At 37.5% G+C, this 26036-nt stretch overlaps 1 protein-coding gene across 5 annotated transcripts in view; it reads left to right on the forward strand.

The window, feature by feature from the left end:
• Positions 1 to 466: 466 nt before the first annotated feature.
• The window catches only part of LOC114651268 (serine/arginine repetitive matrix protein 2-like), a 147718-nt gene continuing 122148 nt past the window's right edge, over positions 467 to 26036 (forward strand). For all 5 annotated transcript variants that reach the window (XR_007934859.1, XM_051927207.1, XM_051927209.1 and 2 more), the window contains exon 1: positions 467 to 603. The gene's annotated coding sequence lies outside the window, so the exon portion shown is untranslated. The remainder of the gene's footprint in view (positions 604 to 26036) is intronic.

Below are 26036 nucleotides of genomic sequence, written 5' to 3' on the forward strand. Positions count from 1 at the left end.
ATTGCAGTACAGTATTATCAAGATTAACAAACGTCACATTTATTTATAATGTCCTTAAAATTATATACAACACCATTATCCTTTATTATTTGTTTAGTCCAATTTTCAAAAAAACAAAACTGAATTTCAAATTTTAATATATCTAAGGTTCCAAAACAGTAAATCTAAGAGGGGAAAAGTTATACGTAAATGACCATGAAAGGAGAACCTATTTATGGAAAGTTTCAAAGAAATTTTTTCAACCTCAAAATTGCATTTAAGTAAGAATTCTATACCACCGAATTTTTGAAATATGCGATTATAAATGATATGTTATATAGTATGTGTATTTTTCAGTTACATTTTCAATGTACTCCTGAATAACTCCTCAATCATCCGCTCCTCTTGTCGAAGTTATAAACACACTTGAAGAAAGGCTGCGAGCCAGAGGCGGGGGCGTGGTTAAGGTCACGTGTCCCACTGGCGTTGTCCGGTGGTTGCTGGGATAGGGGCGGACCGTGTAATCTCGCTCCAGAATGTCATGGCGACTAACATCGAACAGATTTTCAGGGATTTCGTGATGAGTAAAATTCGAGAAATTCAAGACGAGGGACAGCACAGCAGGTAAATTCCAGACGTCGTAAGCCGAGGAGTTCGAATAGCATGTGAGGAATGGACTACTAAAAGGATTTTGTTTCTAGATGTTTGCCGTGGACGAGGTGGCGCTTCTTTTGTGTTTATTTGCGAGTCGGGGCCTCGCAGGGCACGTCGGTACGAGGAGGCCCGAGGCCGCTTGTTCGGTGGCGTGTGCACTGGAGAGGCCCGTAGACAGCTGGAGGGCAAGGAATGCAAAGCCGGGCTTGGTTTCTTATGAACCCTTTTTTCACAATGATCACTACTTCAAATTCTCGGTCGCCTTCATGCATTTCTTGATTTTTGGGCCTGCTAAAGCCAACGAGCCATAAAGCGTGCGTGAGAACGGCGTGGGCCTCGTGACTGCCCTGCACTCCGGCTTGACGAAGAGGCCCTGGCGACCTGGTGTTTTTGAAGGATCGATTTGATTTCCGAGGCCAGTTCGGCGCTTTCTGTGTCGGTAGAGCCGTTGTAGTTGAAGAGGGTGGGCTCTTGTTGGAAAAACGGACTTTGCTTTAGTTTGGCGTTTCCTTACACGGAGTTCCCCGACGAATATTAACGTTTAGTTTTCCACGTCGGTTGCAAAAACAGGGAAGCAAGTCGTATAGCACCTCTCGTAACAATCTTCTTACACCAGCTTAACTATCGGAATTGCGTTTTGATCACATTTATTGTGTAGCGTTATACTTAAATTCGATGAGCTTGAAAACGTATTGCGGAAAGTACCTCGCTTCATGACAGTCCCTGCTGTTTACTGTATCGGGTATCTGCCTTTACTGCATAACAGAACTATTGACAGTATTACAGTAAATTAATATATACATACGGTGAGGTGGAGAGAATCCTTTGTGTCAGCTCTGAAAGTTCTTATGTACGAAATGTGCAGCAGGTAGCAATGGAACGCCACTGATTGCTATGGTAGTCATTTTGGATCACTTCGTTTGTCATATCAGATGTAATCCATTTTAAACAGATTTTAATCAACCAGTTATTTAGTATAACTGACTGCTCCAAAATGAGGTGGTCGGTCATTGTATATGAACATTTTCCCTTATATCCAAAATAAGGTATTACACAGAAACAAAATACAAATCTTTTTCAAGTAATTGTCATTTTTCTTTGAATGCCTTTGTGACATAGGTCTTTTTACAGATCAGATCTTGAAAATTGTTTGAAGTGGCTCAAAGTGTGCTACACTATCACTTCACTAGGGTTTACAGATAATTTTAACCTAATCACAAAGGATCATGGTGACATGCAATGATTTGTGTGGAGGCTTTCATTTGTTAATGCATTAAACTTTAAAACACAAGGCTCATTCATCTCTGGCTCACTATGTGACCCGGTGCACTCGGCCCTTTTGTTCTCCAATTGTAAATCACAGAGGATTCAGAAACCGTTCAAACTCCTTCACTTTCTGCACACTTTAACGTGTTGATTTAATTTTAAATGGACAGATTTGCCATTTTCCCATCAGTCTACACACAGTAACCCAAAATGACAAGGTGAGAACATGCTTTAAGAAAGATTTGCAAATTTAAGAATCAAAATCAAAAATCTCTCATTCACCTGTGTGTTCTGACACTTTGCTGTGAAACTCCAAATTGTGGTCAGCTGCATCCTGTTTGCTTTAATTATTTTTGTGATGTGTCTGGAACTGTCTTAGAGGCTACCTGTGGTGAAATGAATCAATTGGACATCATTTACAAAGGCACATATGTCTGCATGTAGAAGGTCACAAAAAACAAGCCATGAAGTCCTAGGAACTCTCTGAAGACCTCTGCAATTAAGTTGTGATGAGGTAAAAATCAGGGCAAGGGGATGCAGTCATTTCCTTTGTGTGTTCCCAGAAACATAGTGGCCTTGATAATTGTGAAATGGAAGAAGTTGGGAACCTCCGGGACTCATCCTAGAGTTGAGGATCCAGCCATACTGAATGATTGGAGAAGAATGGCCTTGATCAGCAAGTTGGCAAAGAATTCAACGGTCATTTTAACAGCGCTTCAGAAATCCTACGCTACCTGTCAGAAGGTCATCTGTCTCAACGGCACATCATTAATGAGACCTCAAACCGGATCAATATTTAACCTTTCAGCACAATAACACGATGCTTAAAGTAAATACAATGCTGGAGTTGCTTTGGTACAACTCTTACTGTCCTTGAGTGGTGGCCCAGACTTAACCCCATGGAACATTTGTGGAGAGACCTGAAGCTGGAAATTTACAGACTCTCTTTATCTAGTCTAGAGAAGCTTGAGAGGATCTGACAGGAAGAATAAGATAAACTGCCCAAATCCAGGTGTGCAAAGCTTGGAAGTACTTACTCAACATGGTTTGAAGCTGGAATTGCTATAAAGGGACTTATACAAAGTGCTGAATTAATGGTCTCAATATTTAAATGAAAAAGAAATTTCAGTTTTTGAATTTGTTACTTGTGTGTTATAACCCCGCCACAGGCAAGAGAAGATATTGTTATTTGCATTTGTTTATTTACAAAACAAAAACAGGAATACATAAAATTAGATTTTTAAATACTTTTGAAACATTACTTCTGTTGCAGAGTTTCCAATGTCTTTAAGTATAAAGTTGAAAGGGTCATCACCATTAAGCTTAGTTTTCCAAAAGCAATATCTGAGTTAAGTGGAAGGGTTATAACACACGAGTACCATGATTTTTAATAAATTTACAAACATTTCTGAAAACATGTCTTCACTTTGACGTTAACGGGTTATAGAATGTAAAGTGATGGGAAAAAGTAGTAAATGTATTCATTTAGAAGTACATCTATACCATAAAAACTGTTAGTAAATGAAGGGGTTTGAATGCTTTCTGAATCCACTGTTTTTTAAAAAAATTGTACAATACCTTTGGGATTCCCTGTGGAAAGGTGTAAAAAAAATTAAGCATGATTACAGACTCTGAATTGGCTTCTTATGAGTGTTTGTCCTTTTTTGATGGTGGCTCCTACATTATGCTATGTGCAGCCGGGATAAACCCTGGCCTCCATGACTCTGACAGGTATAAACAGAGTCTAGAAAACAGATGCTCATTTAATTTATTGGTTAATTTATTGGTTTTTGATTTAATTTATTTTTGTTGCATATTTTTTCCAGTGGATATTTATTAACCAATGCACAGGCTGACAGATTCATAAGTGGATATCCTTTTCTCATATACCATCCATTGGATTACTGGATTTAACCATTTGTTGCTCCACACATACTCGGGCTACCTTTCAGTTTTCTAGGTTGATAGCTTTAATAACAGAAAATTTCATTTAAGGGTGGCCCAGGTTGTGGACTGGCTTTAGGGTGGTTGTTTTTTTTTTTTTTTCCTCCTTTTTATTTGGGAATAACCTGGTTGGAGGCTGATTTGAATACTGTAATAATCGGTACTTCTTTCTAGGTTAATGTAATCATAAATAATGAAGTCAAACACCAGATGGAAAATTGAAAAACAGGGCCAGATATGAAGATGTAAAGGTACAGATGTGGCACCACTCCTTGCTGTGAAATACGACATTTACAAAACAAGCAGTGCATCACTGTGACTGGCAGTAATCCATGCTAATAATAACTTCCTTGGTTCTGTCAAAGTACCAGAAAGTTTTCAAAGTGCTATCTTTCATATTAACTCTGCTTCCAATAAGCAATCAAGCTAGACATGTCATTATACAAAACTGTTATGATTAGTTAAGTCGTATGAATGTTAGTCTTCCTTTCATGAGTTTTGTATGTTTGTTCAAAGGTACATCACCCACAAAGAAATCTTGAAATTTATACTAGGTTTTGACTGAGTATTCTCTTTGTGTATGGTATTGTTCTGGTAATCCCTTAGGGACCTCCATATGTGAGATAGATAGAGGATACAATAATTAACAACAGTAAGTAGGGATGAAGTATTGTAAAATGTAAAGTAGAGCACCAGCATTACCGATATTATGTACTGACATCAAACTAAAGTTTATCATATACACATAAGGACACAGGTAACCATTCTCTAGGGATAAAAATTGTACTTTTGTCATCTTAATTTGTAAATGTTTTTTAAGGTCCTTGCACTTGAGAATTTTAGATCATTCTCATATTATCAGGACTTGAATAATATAGTTAATATAGTTGTCATACCCAGCATTAGTTTTTAATTAAATCCTCAAGACAAAGTTCTCCTTCTAAATCTTTATATGTCTATTTCTCTCTAACTAAACATATTTTTTCACTGTTATTATGTAAATCTGAAGCTTGGAGTGAGTTATATTTCACATTTTAGATAGATACTTTATTAATCCCAAGGGGAAATTCACAAATTTTTAAGACATTTGTGAAAGATTTTTTATTTGGCATAGGGGTGAATTCATTTTTATGTATGTGTAAGTGATTTAATAGGCACATACTGTATATAGCCATGCTAGTTTTTCCGTGATAGAGTAGTTCCCTCTGAAATTAAACTTGATTAAACAATGAAACGTGAATGTTACAGAAACAATTGTCTTTCAAAATGTATCCCCTTTGTGAAATTCTACAGTTCAAGTAATAAAGTCGAAGTAAATTAGCAAAAAGAAAAAAGTGACACTATTTCAGACATCTGAATCTTTCATTTTCTTACACAGAACAGAGCAATTTTAGTTCCTGACCTGATAAGTCAAATAGGCAAATATCACAAAAACTGTGCTTCCCTGCCTGACCTTTTTATTATATTAATTTGTATGCAGTAAAGTACAGTATACTGTGTTTCCCTTCAGTGTGCACCTGGTCTGTACTGTGGCGTTAAGACAGTTCTGAGCCAAGTACCACTTGGCACCTCTGGTTTAAATGAAGACTGTAATGGAACCATAGTGGAACTCAATAGAGCAGCTCATATTTCAAAAGGCTTGTACTCCTGTCTGGCTAGTACACAGTCTGTTTCATTAATGGCATTAGTATATATTAAACCAAAATTGCAAGTTCACACATACATATATTTAAAGTATGGGTATGAATGTTATCTGATGCCCCGCATCTTTCTGTTAATCAGTGTTCATTGCCGTTCCAACCATAAAGTTTATTGCATCTTCACTTAAACTTACATTTAATTCTAGTTGGAATACTGATATCTGTTATTGTTTATTTTCAAACTAATTACATGTCACTGTTTTTCTTTGGTGTAACATCGCATACTTTGTTAGTGTTTATGAATGTTGCATTTTTTAACTCTTTAATCTGTAAGGTTATTTATAAATCTGAGTAAAATGGCATAAAGCAGGTTTTATTTTGAATGCTAATATTAAAAAGTACATAGTCTGTGGATTCAGAAAGTATTCATACTCCATTTTCTGTTCACTTTATTATGCTGTAAAACTTAATTTTAAATATACATTTACCACTTTTGCCCATCATTATACACCCAATAACCCATGATGACAAAGCAGAAACATGTTTTCAGAAATGGTCTGCAAAGTTATTAAAATCAAAAACTGATTCAGACGTTTAAGCCAGCACTTTGCAGAAACTCCTTTGGCAGCAATTAAAAGTTTTGAGTGATCTAGAATAAGCCTGTACAAGCTTTGCACACCTGGGTCTGGACAGTATATCCCATTCTTCTTGGCACATCCTTTCAAGCTTTCTTAGATTGGATTTGGAAGTGTTGGTAAAGTTCAGGTTTTTTTCGCGGGTATTCTATGGGTGTAAAGTCTGGGCTGTAGCTGAGACACTTAATGACAGTTTGAGACTTGTCTTGAAGCCATTCCAACATGGTCTTGGCTGTTTGCTTCAAGTCATTGTTGTGCTGAAAGGTGAACTGTTGCCCCAGTCTGAGGAACTGTTGCCCCAGTCTGAGGTCTTATGCACCCTGCAGCAAGTTTTCTTCAAGGACCTCACTTTATTTGGCAGGATTTATCCTTCCTTCAGCTCTGACCAGTCTGCTTGTCCCTGCTACTGAGAAGCAGCACCATGCTTTTCTGTTGGAATGGCATTTGGCAGGTGGTGGAACAGTGAGAGGTCTTTGACAGATATTGCACTTGGAGTTCTGCCAGAAGAGTTCAGTTTTTTTTCTCGTCAGGCCTGAGAATGTTTTTCTTGAGCCCTTGGGAGTCCATCAAATTCCATTTTGGGAAACTTCAAGTGGGCTGTCATATGTCCCTGATTGACAGAGTGCTGCTGAGATGATCATCCTTATGAGATTTCCTCCAGCCTCAGCAGAGGACTTGTAAAGGTCTGCTAGAGTGATCACTGGGTTCTTGATCACCTCGTTGATCAAATCCTTTCTTGCCTGGTCACTCAGTTTGGATGGAAGACCAGTACTAATGGTCTGAAACTTGTTCCATTTCACAATTATTTAGGCTGCTGTGCTCCTGGGAAAGCTTGAAGCTTCAGAAATGGTTTTGTCCCTTACCTCTGGTCAGTGCTTCACCACACTTTTCTCATGGAAGTCCTTGGAGAGTTCATTGGACTTTGTGGCTTCTGACGTGCAGTGTTAATTGTGAGACCTTAAAACACACAGGTGTGTATCGTTCTAAACGATGTCCAATAAGTTCAGTTTGCCGGAGGTGGAGTCCAATCAAGTTCTAGACGCATCTCGAGGAGAATTAAAGCAATCGGGATATGTCTGACAACAATTTGTAGTGCATTATATGAATGAGAGGTTTCAATTTTTGATTTTTAATAAATTTGTCAACCTTTCTGAAAATGTTTTCACTTCGTCAGTATGGGTTATTGAGTATAGATTGATGGACAAATGTATCCATTTAAACTTAAATCTACAACACAAAGTGTGAAGAAAGTGAAGGGATCTGAATACTTTCTGAATCCACTGTATGTATCTAAATATGTGTACATTATTTTGGTTTTCATAAAGAAAAATTAATTTAGAACAGCCATACTACTTACTGATTGTTTCCTGAGTGTACAGCTCCACAGGAATCTGGAACCTAGAACCTACTTATTTAAGCTTGATGAAATGATACTTGATTTTGTGGCTTAATGTAAAGATAAGGCCAGCATGTGACATGACTTGTAGTTGGCGAACATGTCATATTTAACATCTGTAGTGGGTGAATCTCATTGATACTGGGGTGTTGATTTGTACAACTGGGAATTACAGGGAATGCCTGATTACAATGGTTCCTGCATAATCTTGCATCTGATTTCCAAAACCCATGCTGGGCCCCAAAAAACTGCAGTGTCACTTCACTTGGATAGCCATTCTACGAGGGCAATCCCAAAAGTAAGGTCTCCAAAGCGTCCAAAGCGGTGGGGACGTAGAGAAACTGTTCATACGGCTGTTGGCCACACTGTTGTGATTGGTGCTTCCTCCACTCCCAAACAAGCATGTGCGGCTTCGCTGGGATGCTCAATCTTGGCTTGGCAGCCCTTGAAAATGGAGCTCCCATTGAACGCTACCACCAAGTGCGAAGTTCGTGCAGGAGACCGTCATTTTCTGACGAGACAGTCGTGAAGGTTGAGGAAAACATGCGTAAAGATCGGTGGTTGGAACTTCATCACCCACCCACCCTATAGTCTGGACTTGGCACCCAGTGACTACCACCTGTTCCCTAAGTTGAAAGAACATTTGTCCAGAAGGCGATTCTGCTCCGACGAAGAGGTGAAAGATAAGGTTCAACGCTTCCTGAAGGACATGGCGGCGAGCTGGTATGACATGGGCATTCTAAAACTACCACAGCGTCTATAAAAATGCATTGACCGAAATGGCGATTATGTAGAAAAATAAATAAGTCTTTAACCTTTAAAATGATGTATAAACGTTCTAGAAAATAAACAGTTGTTTGTATTTCTAAAAAAAATAGGAGACCTTACTTTTGGGATTGCCGTCGTACTTTGAGTACATAGGATTATACCGTGGTCTCTCTACACCTCTCTTTTCCAATCCGTTGTGTTATGACAAACATAAAACACTGAATGGACATCTGTGCTGACTGTAAAGTGTGATGAGCCTCTCCACTGTTTCCACAGTTAATACACTTGTTAATAGAGGGCCAAATATGGTGTTCTAAATATTTAAGCACCATTTATCATTTTTTTTCTGTATTTTATATACATTAATTTTGTCTACATCTTTGACAATTCTAGTTTCTCATCATCTATACTAATAAAAGGCAAAGCCCTCACTCACTGACTCAGTCATCACTAATTTTCGAACTTCCTGTGTAGGTAGAAGGCTGAAATTTGGCAGGCTCATTCCTTACAGCTTACTTACAAAAGTTAAGCAGGTTTCATTTCAAAATTCTACGCGTAACGGTCATAACTGAATCCTACTTATGTACATATATACGTCCATAGCCTGCAGCTCGGTCGGGGTTGCAGACGTCATGGTACATTTTCTGATGCAGCTAGACGGAAACAACTTCGTGACGCTGCCGCCAAATACTCACAGAAAAATCCACAAGTTAATAGACACGATGTCGCTAAATACTCGCAGGCAAATCCACAAGTTCATAGAGACGCTGCCGCTAAATATTCGCACGCAAATCCACAAGTTAATAGAGCTTCTGTTTCTAGGTACGATCCCAATAATAAAAAGCGGCTCATACGAAAACAACAGGTTTGGCTCAAAAAAGCCAATTGTGGATTTGTGTACAGCCACCAAAACTTTGTAACGGCACGAGACTTCAGGTCACGTGTCTGCAAAATAACCTATTTGAGGTAACTATTTTTACTGGCTGTGGCTCAGGGGAGAGAGTTTTTATTCCTCGCATCCCCGTTATACTCTCTGATCTCCCATTTCAATTCAAACGCCTCCAATTTCCAGTAAGGCTCTGCTTCGCAATGACAATAAGTGTCAGGGACAAACCCTACAAAAGGTTGGCATTGATTTGAGGCAAGATTGCTTTTCACATGGCCAACTGTACGTTGCATGCTCAAGAGTAAGCTCAGTGCACAGTTTGGTCATATTACAACTGGAGGGCCGAACTGACAACGTGGTATACAAAGAGATCCTTAACAAATAATTATTTGTATATTTTCCCTCAGTTTAAAAATGTTTACTTTTTTTCTTAATAACAATTTTAAGGCAGTACTTCGCCGCTGCGAAGCGCGGGTATTTTGCTAGTATGTTAATAGAAGTAAGGAGTAATTCTGTCTTGTGTGGTACTATAGTCTTGTGTGTAATTGGAAGTCGTTCATGAAGTTCTATCATGCATCATTGAATCAAGCATGTTTCCAGGTTGGTTGCTGGTTTTGTGTAAATTGAAATAAACCTGTGTTTAGAATGGGGGAAATTAGCAGCTGCTGAAGGAAAAAATGAGTATACAGGAGAGAAAAAAGAATTCAATAGACACCATGGTATGTTAGTTCCATGTAATTGTTTATCTTGAGCATTTTAGTAAAAGGTAATTGGGTAGGGTTGTCTGTTGTTCATCCAAAAGTACCTGAGGTAATGATCAACATCATAGCCATCAAAATTGACATCCAGGAACATGTATGATTATGAGGAAGGTTTTTAAAGAAAGTACAGCACCCTGTACCTCCAAGCACTGAATTTGCAAAGTGTCTTTGAAGAAATCTCATCTAAGCCCCCAGAGTGTAATAAAAGAAATGAATTTTTAGATACAACAATATAGAGTATCTCACAAAAGTGAGTACACCCCTCACATTTTTGGAGTGGAAGAGGATTCCAGTAGCAACCTGTGACGCTCTAGTGAACTCCATGCCCAAGAGAGTTAAGGCAGTGCTGGAAAATAATGGTGGCCATACAAAATATTGACACTTTGGGCACAATTTGGGCATTTTTCGCTTAGGGGTGTACTCACTTTTGTTGCCAGCGGTTTAGACATTAATGGCTGTGTGTTGAGTTATTTTGAGGGGACAGCAAATGTACACTGTTATACAAGCTGTACACTGACTACGTTGTATCAAAGTGTCATATCTTCAGTGTTGTCCCATGAAAGGATATAATAAAATATTTACAAAAATGTGAGGGGTGTACATAAAAAAGTCAACAACAATGTATTTGTAAAGAACAAGTTCACTTTTTCTCGTGTCTAAATCTTTTTTCAGAGCTGTGCCATAAACTGATTTGGTAGGAAATTGTGCCCTTAAGTAAAGCGCTTTTTTTTTTAATTTTAACAAAAGTGTTCTGTTTTTATGGTTTTAAAATTGAGTCTGTTGGAAGTAAAGTGAATTCTTTTAATGAGTAGCTATGAATTTTCTTGCGGGGGCACCCTGAAGCTTAGATGTCTGTCATGTATATTTATTCACTTTTATGCATATTTCTGCTCATTTTCCAACATTCTTTAAGTCAAGTGGCTGTCAAAAATCACTGTCGCTTTGCACTACACACATGATAAATGCGCCTCCTGGAATCAGTTTGAAAACTCCCAAACGATTTTTCAAGTAGTAGTCACGCACTGCACTTTTCTTGCAGTGACAGCCTCAGTGACTAAGGAGTGACGCAGTTTTACCAACTGCAATCTTAAAATGTAAATTGTTTCGAGATGCAACTCTGAGGTTACTTTAGGCTTATAATGTGATTCCCCACCTGGCTCCCAAATCAAATGCACTCATGCAACTTTCACCCTTTTTCAAATATTTAACTTAAAAAGCATAGCAATCAACAGTGTTCTAACTGCCTGATTATATCAAGTAAAATGTGATTTAATTAAAAACTTTTGGGCCTTTTTTAGTGTGGTTTAATTAAAAATGTTTATTTGTAGTAGCCACCAGTCTAAGAAGAATAGCCCCTAGCCTCCACTTCATCTCCCCTACCCTGGGACAAAGACCAGTGCCACTCATTTTTTTTTTTTTAGGGAAAACACTACATTTTACTTCCTTGTAAATAGAAGTTTGGAGATGGGGTCAAAAATTTGCCATCAAGAATCATTAATTATACAATGCTAAAAATGTTGAAAAACATTTATAATAGAACGGTGTCATTAAGCAGGTCTGTGAATGTATGTTTGGAAAATCAAAATTGATTTTCACATCTTAAAATTACAATTTTTGTTGGAGAATTCCACTCTTTTTTTTTTTTTTTTTTTACATAGTGTATAGGACTCCTGTATGACTACATCCCTGTTAAGAACATTTTAGAAAAATCAGATATTTAGAAATATCCACCCTGATTGCCAAAACCTATCTTTATATATATAATATGCTACCGTGGCTGTTTGTTTGTCTATCCAGGTTTTTAAATCATCTGTAGCTCGCAAACCGTTTGACCTATTGACGTGAAATTTGGTACACATATACTATGTGACGTCTTCTATCCATTTTCGAGGTGATGATTGACCTCCAAGTTTATTCCTCTTTTTTTTTTAATATTATTTCATTGTACAATCAACTCTCGGCAGCGGCCAGCAGGGCAGTCATGTGGAGCATGTGTACAGGTGCTGTTCTCATCCCTATCACCTTCGCCATCACTTTCCCTGCCTCTTCATATCTTATATCATTCTTGGGGCAGATTGAAGAATTAAGTGCCAGCTTAAGTGAAAAATGTAAAGATAACATACTAAGTAATTGCAACACAAACATCTTATTGTACAGTGCATATTGGTGTTCAAAGTAGCTGCTGGAAAAAATGACTTGTCTTCTTAAAACAAGCTCCATCATGTTTGTCTTGTTACAAGCTCCATGCATATTGTGTTTGGTCCAGTACTTCTCCCCATATCCTTCATAAACATTTTGATGTATGTCCATGTGCTGTAGAAATTGTTTAATTTAATTGGGATTTTTACATTCTTCGCTGTTTAGTCATGGGATCAAGCTTACTAATTTGCGAGATTATTGGATGAGTAGTTATCAGATGAATTATTTCTTTAAATATGAGTGTATGCCCACTTAGAGAAACAAGCAAAACATGCATGTGCAGACACTCTAGAAATTTATAAGTGAAGTTATTGGGAACCTTTTTTTTTTTTTTGTGCTACTATAATAAAAGCTTACTGCTGAAGAGAAAGAAATGAATACACGCGGACATTTCCCAATCTGTAAAGGTCAACTTGGACAGAGGCATTAAGCCACCCCTGTACCAATCAATGTTGTTTGTGTACTTCATTTGATTCAATGTGTTTCTTGTTAGAGTAAATATTGTTTTAAGTTATTAATTTTTTTCATTCTCTTTTTCATTTTACTGTACTTTTATTTGTGTACATAGTAAATATTAAGTTAATGTACTTGATTCTATGCCACTGTACATTACAATTGGTTGTATTGTAAAATCTTCCACTGATTGATTTTTCTGTGGTATGACTAAAATGCATTTTACACTGAAATTAGAATATTTTCTAGATGTGTTTATATTCACTCTGGCCCTGTGTAGCCTTTGGCATTCTTAAAATAGTAAAGTTATTAGCAATTGAATGATACTTGAAGTGGTCTATCACTGATTGGAGGAGAATCTGAAAAGCATTTACTCTACAAAGCTAAACTAAAGTAGATCTTATGCCAGGCTTCTAATGCATATGGTAGATTTATAAAGTATATATCTGGTTTGACTGCGGTGGATTGGCACCCTGCCCAGGATTGTTTCCTGCCTTGTGCCCTGGGATTGGCTCCAGCAGACCCCCGTGACCCTGTGTTCGGATTCAGCGGGTTAGAAAATGGATGGATGGATATCTGGTTTGATTGAAATTGGCCTTAGACCTAATACTACATCTACTGTCAGGATCTTTTTTTTAGTTTTAAGTATGCTTAAGGTTAAGAAAAGTAATATCAGTGTAGGCACGAGTTTGATTTTCTTTGTACGTTTTGCATCCATTTCTAATTCTGCAAAGTTAGTAGAACATTTGGATATACTGTATGTATTGTTTGTTTAGAATGGACCCAGGTATGTGTTTGCAGCAAAATTTGAGGGTGACAATTTCAGAATTAACCTTGCTCTTTAACCTCACCCAAGGAATTGTGTGTTCAATTACTAAATACAGGTTGTGCTCTTTAAAGAAGGAAGAGAGATGGACAAATAAGTTGTCTGTGTTCTGATTGACAAGTGATTAGCTTTTATAAATAAAACAAGGCCATAAGCTTTTCCACAAGTAAATCTACTGCTTGTGGATAGAACCAGTGAGCTGAAAACTTACAACTAATGTGGCAGGCAGGAAGTAAGCAATTTTTGCCTCCATTTATAGAAATCCAGGGTTATTTTGTAAACAAATTAGGGCATTTTGCTGCTGGTGGTGATGTTTCTTGTTTTGTAGTAGCAGGTCATACAAAGAAGTCTGTTTTATGAACAAGACTTTTCTTGGTGGTCATCACATCAGTGCAAAATCGAAGACATGGAAAAATGCATAACGTTTGATGGAACTGGATTGTCAAAGTCTCTAGTTTTTATACAATAGTCTTACCTATTAATTATATGCAAATGCTATGTGTAATTATAGGGACATTTTATGGCCCTATACTTGTGCTTTAAGGAGCAACATTTTTTGTGCTTGATTATTTCTGATGTTACTGCATCCTTACCTTGGAGTAGATCACAACCCTGGTGGTAGACTTTTAGGTTTGTATAATTAATCAGTCAAATAAGTATTTAAAGTTAATGTGTTTAATAGATCACTATTATTTAGGTTTTTGTCCCGCACGATGATGGCATAAATTCATTTGCTCTGTAAATTTGTGTTCCTAGGAAAAGCATTATTTATAAAGATTAGGAAAAAAGTGCCTCCCACTATGCCTTACAGCGTAGGTCTAAGAGACATCAGAGGAAATGTGAAACAAAGGCCCTAAACGTTATCAAAAAGTTGCAGTACAAAATATTCTGGTATCAGAAAACATGGTTTCCGTGTTTATGACGTATATTTTATGTTAACAAAGCAAAGTTTGAAGTTTTTTTTTTTTTTTTTATCACATATTTTTAACACCCTCTGTCCTCTGGGAATGAAACATTTTTCTGTTCACAGCAACTGGTGTGGGTGGAGTTTTCATGTTCACAGCCTGTATTAACACAAATGCAATGTAAATACGAAGCTCGGAATTGTAGTAAAGTGTGCGCATGTAGCCATTTAACACACAAAATTGCCTTTCAGCTGAAATTGTTTAAACTCTGGGATGTTTAAAAACTAAAATGAAAAGAGAAAAAAAAATGGAATTATCGACATTATATCATTTGTAATAACTGCATAAACAAACAGGAAATCATGCCACCACTCACCTTTTCTATGCTGTTAGCTCTCTACTTGACAACAAATACTATAAAAGCTAATGTACAACATGCTTGATCCAAAGAAAATATTAAAGCTTTATACGTAACTGGAAACACAAGTAACCTATTAGAACATAAGACGTTTGAAAATCCATATCCTTATATTAACAAAAGGTGTCTGTTTTAATCCTTTTTACTTCATTCGCTTCTTCCAGTTTAAAAATGTCCCCTGAATTCCATAAGTGGTAATGGGTGGAAAATCATACCCATCAATAACACAGATTCCTGTTTTGCATGAATAAGTGCTTGTCCCGGAACATGTCTGTTTTATAGTGGCTGTAGTAGGAGGTTCCACTCTCTATAACAAAGCCATTTGCCTTTGATGTCACTATTTAATTTTCTCCATGTGAGCAGTACATGTGCAATACCAATTGCCTCTTGTCCCAAGCATAACCAGAATTGTAGGCTGTAAATTTTCCTCTCTGTTTTTTAAATTTTATCTCTTTAAATTTGTTGCAGTTCTTCAGAATAATATGTACAAGCTTAGATTTAGAGATAAGTTGCAGTAATAAAGGAAATATTGCATCACCTAATAAAAGCCTCAACAATAGGTCCAGAACTGTTCTAATATAAGACTAACAATGACAGATGTTGTGTTTATGTGCAGTGAGAGAATTGAAAAATGTGGGGTTTCCCAGTGTAAAATTTCACATGAACACCCTTTGAAATAGTAGTTTCCAGTGGAACAATACATATGAAAAATGCTCCCTAAATGAGACGAGTTTATGTGCCATTGACTTTTCACCTCATTTAGAAATATTAAAAATATATTATGCCCTGGTTATTATTATGAACATATAAAAAACAGGTCAGCCAAAATTTTTCTTGGCAGAATTTTTTAGCTATGCTATACTAACTTATTCAGTTCAGTTTGCTTGGAAAAAAAATATTACGGGTTATCTTTAATTTTATTTTGTGTGGATCAAAATGAAAATCAGCAGAGACATTACATTTCTACCATAATTAAACACAGCAAAATCGGTAGATAAGTTGTCATACCCATCAATAACACAGTGGTAACTCTAAATATTTCTATTGCATGCAAGTTCAGTGAGTGAAACATGCCTGTAATTGTGTTTATTTTGCTTTAATAAGTTATTCACAGAAACCTGGTTTATAAAACGCCAAATAAACTCTTAGTTCAGTTAGAGAAATGGTGTTATTGGTCTCTGAGAAACTAGGTTAACACACGTAGATTTCTCCACCTGTAACTGGATTATTTGGCCATGTAAACCCTCAACCAGATTATAGTTAAGGAATTTGTAGTCTGAGCATGTCTGTTGCTCTCTGTTCACCTATACATGTGTTAGCTTCTTCCACGCTTTCAGCCATGGGTAGTAACTTAACACAATACTTATTTTTTGAAGTAAAATACCTGCATTATTAATTGCTGTCACGGCAGCACTGGTTGTAAGACACAGGTACTGGTATGCTGGTGCTTTACAGGGTCAATCACACAGCCAAGCAGAACAGAGTGTACTACATGCAGTCCAGTAACAGAAACCTATTTACAACATGTTAGTTTAGTTTTTATCCAGCTCTTTGCTATAGACACAATGAAATGGTGTGATTGGGTGATGCAGCGGCCAGTGTTAATGTCGCGATTCATTGGTGGCTGAGGATATAAAAAGGGATGGATGTTATTTACTTCACAGCACACAAACGACTAAACATATTTATAAGACAAGAAAATTATCACAGACAGGCTTCATATTTGTTTTCAGATTCACGGCAATCGATAATGATGTTTTAACCTTTTTATTTATTTTTTTTTTAATGACACTGGATCTTTTTGCCAAATGTGAACTCCAGAAACGTATACTTACACATGTAAATGGACGTTTTTAAGGAACTAGGTTTACAACCAGGCTGCTCCCTTATCCCAGTTTTATTTGAGCATATTAAAACAGAGTGTGTGATCTCCAGCAGTAGTGAAAATGTAAAGCCTTCGTTAACTCCCAAAAATGCAAAATAAAGTGTTGGGAATTGTTTACGAACCTTTTCAAAATAGAAGCTGTCATTTAACAATGAGATATTGCTTTTGTTGTTAATTGAAAAGTAAGTCACGAATATAGATGGTTTACATGTATTTTACATCAGTACACAGTTATTGGGGAATATGTGGAGATTCTGGAACTTGTTTGTCTGTTGTCTCCCTCCTTTGAAAATACTCAGTGTAACCTTTAATATCAGTTACTTGCATGTTACATTAATGTATTTTAGAAAAGGGTCAATGGAGACCACAAGATTAAGAATTATTACATAAAAATGTGTTTTGAGAATTTTCAGGTAAGGAAGACTGATTGGTTATGCACACTAACCGTGGTGTTGCTGGAGGGTGACATTTTGCTTGTTGATTAGAACATGCAAATAAGAATTTCACTGTAGTCTACACATAACATAAATGTTTAATTCCTGTACAGATTAAGCAGAAGAGGGCAGAATCCTTGAGATGATCCAGCAGATGACAGGAACACATTAATAAAGAAGCCATCCTCGCACACTCTTTATAGTGTAGTAATTAAAAAAATTCCATGGTCTAGCTAGCCAATTTGATGTCTAAATAGAAGTTATAAAATGCAAAAAGGAATATTGAAAGCAAAAAAAAATAAAATATCAATCTGACATTTGTTTTGCAACCCAGTTGCAGAAGTGTGGCCGTGCCATCCCCTGTTGCGTTGCTTGCTAACTGAGGTAGGCCTGAGATTTGTTTAGTAGTTCCATTTTAGTGAGCTTCTGCAAGTATCTTGTAATATGAGAAGAATAAAGAGACCAATCTGAAGTTGCTCGGGGTTGTGCAATGTGTGGTTTTGGTAACTAGGATAAAATGGACCTGCTACCAGAATTTGGGCCCTTGTAAATCCAGACAAACCAAAATATATAGTAGAATGTTGCACTTCAAAAAATACATATGTGAGAACTAGACACAATTTTTAATTTTTAATAATTAAAACGGGAATTGTTTTGCCTTTATTTAGCAAAAAAAAAATCTGCCAGTGGGGTAAGCAATATTTACTTGACAAGATTTCTTAATGTAAGCTAAATATTCATAAATACAATTTTTTTGACAAGTCAATAATTTGTACAATAAGGAAAACAATATTTAATGTCATTATATAAATAATTTTCCACTTGGTTAGATTTCATATTTTGCAGTGTGTTTGGAGTTGTTCTATGCAGGACTGTGCGGGCATCAACATATTCTGTCTGGTCCAGAGCTTTTTGTTGGAGAACGTTTTTGATATCCTCATGATCAAAACTGACTTAAGACTTGCCCCATTTCTGTGAGTTGTCCTTTGCTTTATAATCTCTAAAATGAATGATTGCTACATAAGTGGAAAGGAAATGAAGAGAAAATCCTTATATAACTTCATTAAATTTATTTTGCAAGAACAGTATAGAAATCCTGTTTCCTGATTATGTGTCAATATCAGGACATGTAGCAACAGTTGGCAACATTTTAACTTCATATTTGGTATGTTTTAAGGCTATTGTTTCATGTTTCCTCTACCTCTGGATGGACTGTCGTTCTAAGCAGTTTGGGGGCACACCTTTTTAGTTTATAACGAACGTTTCAGTTAAGAATGCAGAAAACTGACTTTAAAGATGCCAAAGTTGTCTTTTAAAGTTGTTACATACAAGTATAGATGTGCAGTACAGTCATGTGCAGATTTACAGATGATCCATTTAAAGCCATATGTTCCTTTTTTTTTTTTTTTATTAAAAAAACAGTTCAGCAGGTAGGAGTAGTAGATAAGCTGGTGCTTTCCTTTTATTCCTACACTAAACTTTCTTAGTGCAGTATTGATTGATTCCATGAAGCGCCATCAAATTAATGAGTTTTCTTTGTGATGTAACTATCACCATGAAGCACCCAGTTGTAAATGACCTGATGAGTCTTGTATAAAATATCCGTGAAGCACCAACATGTGAATGGTGAGCGCTTGTTCCTTTTGGAGGTTTGGGAGTACAGCTGCTCTGCACTTGTAAACTGCTGTACGGGAAGGAGAATGAATGGCATGATAAGAGCTGCCCAACAGTTCAAAAGTGCTGTGCAGCACCCTGAGAAAAGGCCATTGAGAGTCAGAGATATCGGTTTGTGCTTACTGGCATTTAAAGTATGCATACTGGAGACCCACAGAGCCTCAATAGCAATGACCTGTACATGTTATTACCAACATACGGTCATATGGCCGGTCTCAAATGGAGCCATAAGTTGGTGCATGAGTGTGTTTAGTATTTAAAGTTGAAGGTTTATAGGGTGGTTATTGTCATGTGTACAGAGAACAAAGGAACACTTGAATAGAAAGTTAATGACCAGTACATAAGGTTTACATATGTTGAATATCAACAGATATTGTTTATGGGGAGGTTGGGTTGATGCTGGAGCTATAATGCACAGATTGATTTTTGGAAATGTGTCGAGAGAAATGTTAGTATGATCCTCATCTAACAATGATTTAAATTGGAATTGGTCAGAGACAACAGTCATGTCATAATGGCTGTACTGATCCTTTCTATAAAAGACATCTAGTAAACTTTTTTTTTTTTATTTTAATAAGCGCTTAGAATTAATAAAACCATCATTCAGTAAAATCAAGACCTATTTCTTTTCCTATTTAAAGCTGATCCCAGGCTAGAACGCTGGACATTTCTAGGTCCATGTTTCTTGAGGCTGATCTTCCAATTAGATGTGAACCACCCATCTCACTGAGATTGCACAGGTTTTTGAACCAGCTGAAGGTAGGGAATGCTGCAGGGATCTGTGGTATCCGGGGTGAACTTCACCAGACTGGTGGTAAGGCTGACCTCCTGCCATTACAAGCAATCTTTGCTTCCATTTGGGAGACTGGCATCATCCCAACTGGCTTGTCATCCCTTTCTGGAAGAGGGAAGGGTGATAGCCTGGATTGCGGCAACTACAGGGGGATAACACTGCTTTTGATGTCGGGTAAGGTCCTTGCTAAGGTCATCCTCAATAGGATCCGTGATCAATTGCTCGCGACTGGAGCATTCTGATTTTATGTCTAAGAAGTCTACCATCGACTGCATCCTGGCACTGAGGGTTCTCCTTGAGCGCAAACGCGAATATCGGTGGAGTTTGTTTGCAGCCTTTGTTGATTTTCGTAAAGCATCCAGCTCAGTTGATCGAGTTACCCTTTGGGACAACCAGAGACTTCATGGGATTCACCCAAAGTTGCTGGGTATCATGGCTGGTCTCTACCTTGGTCCTATGAGTACTGTGCAAAGTGGAAGCAGAACCGTTGCGTTTTTCCCAGTTGATTATGGGGGTTTGTCAGGGGTGTGTTCTTGCTCCTACTTTCTTCAGTGCTTGCCTGAACTGGGTGTTGGGCAGGGTCAAGCGGTCCATCGGTTGTGGAGCATTTGTTGGTGAAGAAATATTCACTGATCTTGACTTTGCTGATGATGCTATGATCTTTGCGGAGCCAATGGATGCTCTTGAGAGACTTGAGTGTAGAGTCTGAGTGTCTGGGCTTCTAAGAATCCTGGATCAAAACCAAGATCCAGGCCTTCAATGACCTCTTGAGGTCAGCCGTCTGTCTGCGGAGAGTGTTGACCTCATCTTTTTCATACCAACTAACCCTTCCATGAAGAATGCTATAAAGTGTCAAAACTAATGACCTAGCTTTTGTTGACAGTCATTACAGTAGTAATTTTGACAGTTTTGGTACTTTCTGAAGTCTTTGAATGCCAGAAAAAAAACATTGTTAATTAAATGGGGTTGCTGTTTTCAGCACATTATGTAAATTTCAGATGAAAAAGAAAAACTCTCTTCGTAGATTAGACTTCAGAGGCCTCATTTCATGTAAATAACATAAATTCTGATTTTTAAAATTTAGGAACCAGAAGGTTTTTCTGTCAATGATTTATTACATTGCTGTTAAACCATTTAATTGTTTAAAGAGGCACATATTTGGGCAGTTTTATGGAGATGATTTGAACAAAAAGTAGAAAGCGAAGTGCTTTATAGTGCTGATCATACTTGTCAGTTATGTACTAAATGTGCTGGAGGAGTTCTACAAAATCTCAACATTCATTGTTAATTTGAATAAGAGCATATTTACTTTGACTAGTTTTACATGAACAGCAACTGGTTTTCTTCAGCTGACTCATCAGTTGACGTTAAAATCACAATTACATAATTTAAATACCTATACAAACTTAACATTTACAGCTTGATACACAAAAATTTAATAGCAGGTCATGGCCTTATCTAGCTGGAAAAACATAGTTAAATACCCTGTTAAACTTTTTTTCTTGCACATTCCAGAATACGGTATAATAACAAATCCTTTGTTTTACCTTTTTAAAATGCTACTGTCACTTAAAAAAAAATGATACAAATTGAGACCTAAACTAGTGTCTGAGTATGCTGTAAATGCAATGAGAAAAGGATAGGAATGAGTAAATACATTCATTACTGACAGCAAAGTAGAAATCAGTAGAATATAATACCAGTTCAGGAGATGAATGAAAACCCAAGATGTTACTATTGTTTACACATTTGCAAGGCAATCATATTACCTTCAGTAAATGGAACAATATTTAATATTTCTAATACATTCAGTATTATATTCTTTAGGGATTTGAATGTATGTGATGTATTTTTCTCCTTTTGAATAAAAATTTTTTCAGATATAACCTTTCTTCAAAGCATTTGTAAGATATCATTTACTTTAGGCTTGAAATTTGGTGTGAGATTGCCGGCTTCCCACACAAATTTAGCAGTTCCCGCAAATTCTAGTTTTTTTATGTGCAAATTTCTCTTCCATATTTATTTGGTAAGCAACTAGTCTTGCTTGTTGCATGAATATTCAATGTGCCTCTTGTAAGGTTTATATATTACAATAAGTTGGTCAGTGTCTGTGATTCAAAATTCTGTTTTGTGCTAGCAGGGTGTATTTCTCCACCTTCCATTACTAATTGAAACGGAGGAAATGTGTGTGTGTTTTGCAAGTGTTTTTGTACACCTGTCAAGGAGAGCAGGTTGTAAGGTGTTGAGTTTGTGTCGTTCATAGGCATTGTAGTCAGATTTTTTTATTTCAAGGGCTAGTCTATCTACCTTAATGCAGCTGTGTTATTTCTCTGAGTCAGGCAGCTGAAACACCAATATTTAATTAATAGAATTATGATTCATGCATATGTATAAAGGTTGTAAACTATCATTAACCCCTTAACCGCCCTCTGCCGGATATATCCGGCATCGTAGCTTTATTGCTGACGCCTTACTGCCGGAATTATCCGGCACATTTGCCTGTGGTTATGTGAATGCCTGGCGTGTAGTATAACTGACAGTTTGGCGTGGGTATTATTACTACGTTGTATTTCGACAACTCTGCGGTTGTATTGGCCGCTCACGTGATGTGATTCGAAAGTAAAAGCTGTGAATATGGCGAAACGTAAACTGACTTCAAGTGCGGTTTTGCAGGCGATTTTGGACAATAATTCTGATCATGATTGTAGCAGTTCTGAAGAAGATTTTAGCGACAATGATGATCAGCAACGTGCGCTGCATGATACTGTGAATGACGACGCATTGGATGATGGCGATGAGTGGGTGTATCCCCAGCATCTCAACTGGACTGCTGCCTGTTATCTGAGCCAGATATGAAAGATCCAAACCGTGACCGCTTGTTCAAGCTACGTCCTTTGATTGACCATTTATTTGAAACATTTCAGCAGGTATTTCAGCAGGTAAATACTGCTTGAATAAATGTAAAGTAAAAAAACGAAAATTGTTCAGATTTCTCCTGGCATGGGGAATATTTAGGGAGTTGGCGGTTAAAGGGTTGAATACAGTTAAAACTAAAAATTCTTATCATTGTGTGTAACCTGGTATAGGCAATATATCACAAAGCACTAGTACTAACCAGTAGTCTTAATAAATTATTGATTTGATTGTCATCATTCCATACAAATAGTCAATTTTTACAAAAAATAGGATTGAAAACAAATCAACCCCCACCCCTGAGAAAGAGAGCATGGCCAACAGAGTAAAGCTTAAGGCTAGTAAAAATAAGTACCCTAAGTTCTTGTCTATAAGCCGGACTCATGTATTAGCCGGAGACCAAAAATCATACGAATTTTTAAAATAAAATCGTATCATAGATAAGCCGGACTCATGGATAAGCCGAACGTACTATAACCTATAACTAATAGAAGGGAGGGAGGTCAGTGGTCTCACTCGCGCCCATTTAATTTCTTTAAGGGGGGAGAGAGTGTGAGATATTGGCGTCTCTCTCACTCCCCGCATGGCGCGGTTGGAGCGGCCGGAGCGCGTTCTTTCTGCTCTGGGCGTCGCCGAGTCAACACGAGCGCGTAGCGGTCATTTAAATTGTGATTTTATATGTAAGCATATTTAAATATATATCGCGGATTTCTGCAGACAATGGGTCTTTTAATTTCTGGTACATGCTTCCTCAGTTGGTTTGCCCAGTTGATTTCATACAAGGGACGCTATTGGCAGATGGCTGAGAAGCTACCCGGCTTACTTTTCTGTCTCTCTTGCGCTGACTATCTGTGATTCTGACGTATGGGGATTGAGCAGGGGGGCTGTTTGCACACCTAGACGATACGGACGCTCGTCTAAAAATGCTGAAAGATTATCTTCACATTGCTATCTTTTGTAAAGCTGATTCCTGAAAAGACATGCTGCACAGTGCTTCGCATACTTAAAAGCTCGAAGGGCACGTATTGATTTTTGACTGAAAAACAAACTCTCCCTCTCTCTCTCTTTGTCTGCTCCTGACGGAGGGGGTGTGAGCTGCCGCCTTCAACAGCTTTGTGCCGCGGTGCTTCGCATACTTAAAAGCCAAACAGACATATTGATTTGTTTGCTTCACTCCTTTGAAGAGGAAGATATGTTTGCATTCTTTTAATTGTGAGACGGAACTGTCATCTCTGTCTTGTCATGGAGCACAGTTTAAACTTTTGAAAAAGAGACAAATGTTTGTTTGCAGTGTTTGAATAACGTTCCTGTCTCTCTACAACCTCCTGTGTTTCTGCGCAAATCTGTGACCCAAGCATGACAATATAAAAATAACCATATAAACATATGGTTTCTACTTCGCGGATATTCTTATTTCGCGGGTGGCTCTGGAACGCAACCCCCGCGATGGATGTATAAGCCGGACTTATGTATAAGCCGATATTCTATTTTTTCATTTTCACAACTTTTTTCCTTAGATAAGCCGCGGCTTATAGACAAGAACTTAGGGTAAATTGATGAGTTTAATTGGTGGATAAAGATAAATGAAGAAGAAAAAGAAATGGGAAGAGAATCTACTTCCTCAGTGCATTAAGAGCTTATTCTCAAATATTATTGATTAGATCCTGGCAGGTTTTGAAAAGTTCTGCACAAATCCTCTAAGTGAGAATTAGATTTTTTCCAATTTCAAATAATATAAAATATCAGTTACCCACTGACTTAAAAGAGGAGAGTTAGGATTCTTCCAGTTTAGCAAGACAGTCCTACGTGCCAGTAGTGTAGTGAAGGCAATCACAGTTTTTGTCCTTCTCCACTTTAAGCCCATCTAACCAGTACTCTAATGAAGCAGCACTGATATGTTTTTGGAGCATTGATATCGACTGGTACTAAAAGTAATGGTGCTTTTGACATCTCAAGTGTTGACTTTGACAGTACCTGACAGTGGGATCTGAAGAGACTGAAGAAAATTGGAAAGGGCTTTTATTTAAAAAGACCCATTCAGTCCAATTTTAATTAATCCTTATGCCTATTAGATTCCTAACATTGTCATGCAAAGTTCATATTTTCGGTAAAATACCTATGCATCTTTGTTTGGTAAAAAAAGCAGAGCTGTACTTTCAACAGGTAGAGAACAAGCAGAAATTGTTTAAAGCCCTGTCCATTTTCAATGGATTTATGATGATGTCAGTGAAGTTCTTGCAGGTGAATATTTGTTGGCCAAGGGAGGCTCGCTTTCGGACTTAATGCTTTTGGCTGACCAGGTATACTCTGCTTATTTTTTTGCATGTTGTCAAATGTTGGGACTAATTCAGTTTTTGGTTTCAACTACTGTTGCCCCAATATGGGAATTATGTTTGATACTGATATGTTTCTGCCCATCTTTGCCAAAAACCATTGACCGATATTTGTATATTTTTACATCAGGTTTGATTGGTTTTAGTTATGCTCAAAACTTATTACACATTAATAAAGGAACATCAGCAGAAGTCAGCATACAGTTAGGTCCATAAATATTTGGACATAGACAACTTTTTTCTAATTTTGGTTCTGTACATTACCACAATGAATTTTAAATGAAACAACTCAGATGCAGTTGAAGTGCAGACTTTCAGCTTTAATTCAGTGGGGTGAACAAAACGATTGCATAAAAATGTGAGGCAACTAAAGCATTTTTTGAACACAATCCCTTCATTTCAGGGGCTCAAAAGTAATTGGACAAATTAAATAACTGGAAATAAAATGTTCATTTCTAATACTTGGTTGAAAACCCTTTGCTGGCAATGACAGCCTGAAGTCTTGAACTCATGGACATCACCAGATGCTGGGTTTCCTCCTTTTCAATGCTCTGCCAGGCCTTTACTGCAGTGGCTTTCAGTTGCTGTTTGTTTGTGGGCCTTTCCCTGCGAAGTTTAGTCTTCAACAAGTGAAATGCCTGCTCAATTGGGTTAAGATCAGGCGACTGACTTGGCCATTCAAGAATTTTCCACTTCTTTGCTTTAATAAACTCCTGGGTTGCTTTGGCTGTATGTTTTGGGTCATTGTCCATCTGTATCCTGAAATGCCGCCCAATCAATTTGACTGCATTTAGCTGGATTTGAGCAGACAGTATGTCTCTGAACACCTCAGAATTAATTTGGCTGCTTCTGTCCTGTGTCACATCATCAATAAACACTAGTGTCCCAGTGCCACTGGCAGCCATGCACGCCCAAGCCATCACACTGCCTCCCTCCACCGTGTTTTACAGATGATGTGGTATGCTTTGGATAATAAACTGTTCCGCGCCTTCTCCATACTTTTTCTTGCCATCATTCTGGTAGAGGTTGATCTTGGTTTCATCTGTCCAAAGAATGTTTTTCCAGAGCTGTGCTGGCTTTTTTAGATGTTCTTTAGCAAAGTCCAATCTAGCCTTTCTATTCTTGAGGCATATGAGTGGCTTGCACCTTGCAGTGCACCTTCTGTATTTACTTTCATGCAGTCTTCTCTTTATGGTAGACTTGGATATCGATACGCCTACCCCCTGAAGAGTGTTGTTCACTTGGTTTGCTGTTGTGAAGGGGTTTCTCTTCAC

The sequence above is a fragment of the Erpetoichthys calabaricus genome, chromosome 4, assembly GCF_900747795.2.
Source record: "Erpetoichthys calabaricus chromosome 4, fErpCal1.3, whole genome shotgun sequence".
NCBI lineage: Eukaryota > Metazoa > Chordata > Cladistia > Polypteriformes > Polypteridae > Erpetoichthys > Erpetoichthys calabaricus.